Source organism: Solanum tuberosum, unplaced genomic scaffold (genome assembly GCF_000226075.1).
Source record: "Solanum tuberosum cultivar DM 1-3 516 R44 unplaced genomic scaffold, SolTub_3.0 scf00325, whole genome shotgun sequence".
NCBI classification, from domain to species: domain Eukaryota; kingdom Viridiplantae; phylum Streptophyta; class Magnoliopsida; order Solanales; family Solanaceae; genus Solanum; species Solanum tuberosum.
In genome coordinates, this window is record NW_006239251.1 from 32,646 (window position 1) to 38,921 (window position 6,276).

Here is a 6,276-nt window from a genome sequence, read left to right on the forward strand (position 1 = left end):
GGGGCGTGACATCGACCATATGAAATGTGATATCAAATGCATCCATGTTAATGTGGAAAAACCGAGCACAGGTTCCTTTGCAACCCCAAACATATGCAGTTATAGTTGGTTAGTGGAAGTGATGAAACTTTCAATCACTGTAGCACAAGCTTATTTGAAAGGAAAGGAAACCCAATTGGCGTTGCATCAATGGTCAATTTACATCCTAGTGTGGAGGTATTCATCATATGTGTAAATGCAACACCAAATATAATTAAAGAATGACCAAAGGGTACCAGGGGTGGAGTACGCCATGCTAATATGATCCACATCTCAAGACTCAGGGTCAAGCGCCGATGAGCATATTGAACTGGAATGAACCACACAAATAGAGGTGATCTATGAATAGTCATTCCAGGCGGGATCCTGATGCATATAGATACAAATGGTCCAATGGGAGCTAGACTCTGCCAAAACTCTCTCAATATTTCTACCTATAAGCAGATGGAGGAGAGGTATTTAGTAGCTATATGCTAAATTTTAATAAATAATTTCCACAAATACCTGATTAATTCTTGTGTCCTATCCTCTGAGAAAAACATGTATAGATATATATAGAGTAGCTGAAAAACATAAAAACATGTACTCTATGATTTTGACACACGGGGAAATAAATAAATCCAAAAAGTGCATTAGGTTCAGTCTACGTAACACTTAAATCTACTATTACTAAGTTCCTAAATGAGAATTGCGCAAAGTTCATCCAATAGGCTGGACACAGTTTCCACATTATAGGAGATGAGATCTGAATATGACGTCATACCACTCGTACAAATCAAACTCCACAAAAGCATAGTGTAGTCAGAACTATCCTATCTCCCAGTCCCATGTAAGCCGACTCTATTAGGTGCGTGGCATCTTTAGTAATTTGCAGTATCCCCTTAATTAGCCAGCTTAGGCATTTAGAGTCTGCCAAAAACAAATAGCAGCTATGAATCATGCATAAGAAGAGAGGAGGCAAATAATGAGTTGTTTATATAGTGAAGAATCAAGCAGGTATAGAGATAATATCTCAGTGGTCACTCAGCTATGGACTGTTTTCAGAGAAAGTCACTTAATTTTGATTTTTAACTTAAAAATCACTCAACTATAGACCGTTTTCACAAAAAGTTACTCAACTTTAATTTTTAATTCAAAAAGAGCTCACAGTTGAGTGACATTTGAATTAAAAATCAAAGTTGAGTGACTTTCTGTGAAAACAGTCTCATAAGTTGAGTGATATTATCTCGTCAGCTTCACTTCCCCAACGGAAAGACAGAAGCCTGAATTATGAAATCTACAAAAAGAAGTTCAACAAACAAGAAAGATCGAGCCCTCCTCTATTGGGAAATGAATAAATTTGCAATTAGGATCACCCTTTTGAAACATATAAGATTGCAATAGTCATCTGTAACAAACAGAGAAAGAAAGGTTATTCTTCATAACATAAAAAGGCTTAGCTAGATATACAAATAAAGTTACAAAAGACATGACAAACAAGTGTAAACACCATTCTGTTTTAGCATAAGGAAAGCAAATCAGTTGCCATGATACTTTGGAGAAAAAAGCTCCTTCATGTTTGCAACTTCAGTTGCGAAGAACGTGGACATAAGGAGCTGTTTTCACTGGTGTTTCTACACTTTTTCTGATTGAAATTTGTGAAGTTTTAATATAAGTCTTCAGTCTGAAAATTATGTGACATTTGTGATCTGTTATCATGCTTTCATTGTGCTTAATCTATCAGGGGAAAGCATAAGAAAATTGAAATTTGGGAGACATAAGGGAACAATTTACAAATAATTGAGTAAGTGTCCTAAAGTGCATAGGGACGGGTAGTCACTATGTTGACCAAATAATTCCTACTCATCACTTAGCTGACATTACAACCCATAAAGTCCTTTTGATCCTATATTTTTATTGCTTTTGTTAATATAGTTTTACACTAAGTATATCGATCCTCTGATATGCATGTGTGAGAGTAAGTAATATTGTTGAGTTTATATGCCCCCAAAATTGTGATATCGTATGAATGTATGAAGGGACATCTCTCTTGAAAAGTGAGGGCACATAGATGGTGAAATATTCAATCCTCTGCGTGATGATATAATTGTATTTTCCCTATATATTATGTTGAGAGTAGGTTATAGAGTATACACCGTCTTGATGAATTGTCTTGTTTTGAATTGCTAAACATACTTTGTATTGAGAATCGCCGCCTTGTTTAAAGTATCTTGGTGATCTAGGTAGGAGTTAACCTCGTTGATTTGTGTAGTGAGGTGGGTGTTATGTTTTGAGTGTCTAGATAGTTGTTCGAGGACAAACAAAGGTTAAAAAGTGTGGGGTGATGATGTTGGGCGTATTAACACTCATTTTGGTTGTACTTTTCCATGTTTATACTTTGTTTTAAGGATAATCTAGTTTAATACTCTTGAGTTATGATCATTTCCATACTTTTGAGATTATGTAGTGTGTGTGTGTGTACGTTATAGGTGAAATACCCAAGAATTTGACCAATTATGAACCAAAAAGAAAGAAACCTTGCAAAGCCAAGCTCCAGTAGTCGCCGAGCAAATCTAAAGCTAAGGGTGGAGGTCAGATTTCACCCCCTTATGAAGTGTTACACCCTGCATAAGGCAAACCAAGGCAATCAAAAGTGGTTTGCAGTGCGAAGGCCAAAACAAAGGCGCGTTGCGAGGTGTCAGAGATATGGGTAAAGTTTTACTCTTTCTGATTCTCCGGTGCTTAGGAAGAGTAACAATTTATATTTGACTAAATTATTTTAGAAGAACTTTTGTTAGTAGTCTCTGTTTGATCAATAATTTCAAGAAGTGTTTTTATGTATCTAGTTATTATAGAAAAGGAAGTTAATGGTAATTTAATTTGGGAAGCATGAATTTTTGGTAATATAGTCTTGGAAAAAATAAAAAATACTTCTTTTTTGGAGAAGCTACTTTGTTTATTCAACTTAAAAGTTGAAAAAAAAATCTACTAGTATTTAAAAACACTTGTTTCTACACACAAAAAAAACAAGTCAAACACCTTCACTCTTTAAAATAAATATGTTTTTTTAAGGAAAAAATTGACCTTTGAAAAGCTTGATCAAACATGTGTTAAACACAAGATTTAACTAAAAGGAGAGAAAATAAACAAACATAGGTTAGACTGGTAGGGACATGTTCACTGCTTGTGCTTCTCAAGTACATTAATATATATTTTATGTTTCTGCTAACAAATGGAGGTGCATTGTGTTGTTGGGCACTTGTAGATATTAAAAGTATATTTTCTTAAGATGATCTCAACTTCACCTTTTTATTTATTTATAGGAACATATAGAAAACAAAGATGACAAAAACACATCTGATGACATGCCGGACAAGAAAGTCATTCGTTCAACAAAGATTCTAATACAAATGGTCAAAGATAGATCATGCTCATTCAATCTTGGTGAAAGGTTAATGAAATCAACAGCTATGAAGAGTCTCGAAATGATTCACCACTGCTGCGAGGAAATAAAAGCTTATTTCTGTTAAGAAAAAGCTCTAAGGTAAGAGTACCTGACATGTCTTTCTCATATGCAACCGATGATGGTCAAAAATCTGTTGTTGCTCCACTGAAAAGTTATAGAGGCAAACCATTAAAAAGATTCGTCATCACCATATTCTTAAGAGCAATAGACCACCTCATTTAACTATACTTTGTTTGGTAAGAAATGCAGTTGCTGGATAGCTTGGAGATGTTTGAATTATAGTTGGTGTTTGTGTTTTGATAAGGGGCTCACAGTTCATTATTGAGAACATTTCTAATTCGCAAATAAACAAAGTTGCAAATGGAGTGTTGGACCGTTTGCACTATGAAAACGATCCATATATAAAATATGAGAAGCGATGGCTTTCGTGGACCTATTTATATGCAAATTAGGAATTCTTCCTTTGGGACCATTCATCTCCCTTTTCACCTTCTTTGCAAATAGTACTAGAACAAACAAAAAAGTTCTTCAAACATTAGCTTCTTTCAAGAATGGCTATCACACCCTTTTGTTCTTCTTCCTCCTGCTCCAAAGTCCAAATTTTATGTCATGGCTGCAACATTGAGGCTCTGCATCAAGCAAAATTATGGTCCTAAGTGAAAAATTCATGATTTGCATATAAATAGGTCCACATCGCTTCTCAAATTTTACTTACGGATCATTTTCATAGTGTAAATAGTCCAACACTCCGCTTGTAAGTTTGTTAATTTGCGAATCAGAATTGTCATCAACAATGAACTATGAGACACTTATCAAAACACAACTATCAACTCTAATCCAAATCTCTAGACTATCTAGTAGTTGCATCTCTTTCCAAACAAAGGATAGTAAAATGAGGCGGTTTATTGTGCTTAAGAATATGGTGTTGACGAATCTTTTTTAATGGTTTTCCTCCACACCTTTTCAGTGGAGCCACAATAGATTCATGACCATCAATTATTGTATATGAGAAAGCCCTGCCAAATACTTCGTACCTTAGAGATTCTTCTCTATAGAAATAAGTTCTTATTTCCTCACAACAAGGGAAAATTGTTTCAAGACTTTTTATAGCTCTTGATTCCTTAACTTTTCACCAAGATTGTATATGCATGATCTACCTTTGACCATTTGTATCAAAAATTTTATTGTATGAATGACAATATTGTCCGACAGGTCATCATATGTGTTTTTTCATCTTTATTTTCTATATGTTTTGATAAATAAATAAAAGTAAAGTTGAAAATCACCTTTAAAATATACTTTTAATATCTATGAATGTCCTACCACATAATTTACCTTCATTTATTATCAGAAGCATAAAAGCTATGTACTTTTGAAGCACAAGTCGTGAACAAGTCTTTGCTAGTCTAACCTGTGTTTTTTTTACATTCTCTCATTTCAATTAACACTTGTGCTTAAAGCATACATGGCCAAGCTTCTCAAAGGTCAAATTTTTCTCCTTTTTTTTTTCTTTTGTAAAATACATTTATTTTAAAGAGTGGGGCTGTTTGACAAGATATTTGGTGTAGAAATTATTGGTAATCTTACGAAAAATAGTTCACCGTCAACACTTGTAGAGAATTCTCAAAATTTGAGGCGTGTCAAAAGACACTATCCTTGAGAATTTTTCACCCGATATAGGTATATTTTATAGGATTCAACAAGTTCTTTTAGTATAAAACTAAAAATCAGAAACTAACAAAAATCTACAAAAGAAAATTCAGCATATTATAATATAAAAACATTATAAAAAGGAGAATTTCTCTTGATCTCTTTTTCTATCTATAGAAGGAGAAAGGACTTTATATAAATGAGAATCATCTCCTTAGCCATGGGCTAGAAAGTTCCAATGGATATATTCAAATTAATGACAATAAGGAGAAGTAAATGTTAAATCTCATTAATTAGCCACGAAGATTCAGAAGAATTAACTTGCAAGAATATTAATATTATGTACCACTTCAGATAATGTCAATAATTTTCATGTATGAGTTTTAAGAAAACTTTTTCATTATAAGAACTTGAGTAGTTCCAGAATCACCAACATATATATATATAAATCTTCTTCTCCAATTTGGGTGATTAGTTAGCGCAAGTATGCCCAGCAATACCAAAGTCTATCACCAATTTCCCCACTTTCACATATTAGCCATAAAATTCGCTTAAGAAATGACCACAATAATTTATATTATTAGCTAACTCAAATTTATTTTTTATTTAGGAAAAATATCATTTCTCTGAATCTTCTCTATGTTAAGGTTTATGTTTCTCAATTTGCCACACACAAATATATTGAAATATAAATATATAGCAATGTCACATACCTTATTAGCATGGGCACAAAAATTCAGATATCCTCCGCAAAATTATATTGACTTACATAATAATTTGTTTTACCTTCATCAACTTTTGTAATTTCCTCAGATGACAAGACCACATTCATCCATATATCTCAGTATTAGACAAGCTCTTCTAATATAAAATTAGGAGTCAGAAACCAACTAAGATTTACTAGAATATTAAAACATTATAAAAGGGAGAATTTATCTTGTATCTCTTTTTCTTATGTGTAAAAGAAGGAGAAAGGACTTTATATAGATGAGAATCATTTCATCAGCCATAGGCTAGCAAGTTCCATCGAATATATTCAAATTAATGACAATATATTAAGAAGTAAATGCTAAATCTCATTAATTAGCTGTGAAGACTAATCACCCGATTATGAATCTCTCTATATTATATATATATATATA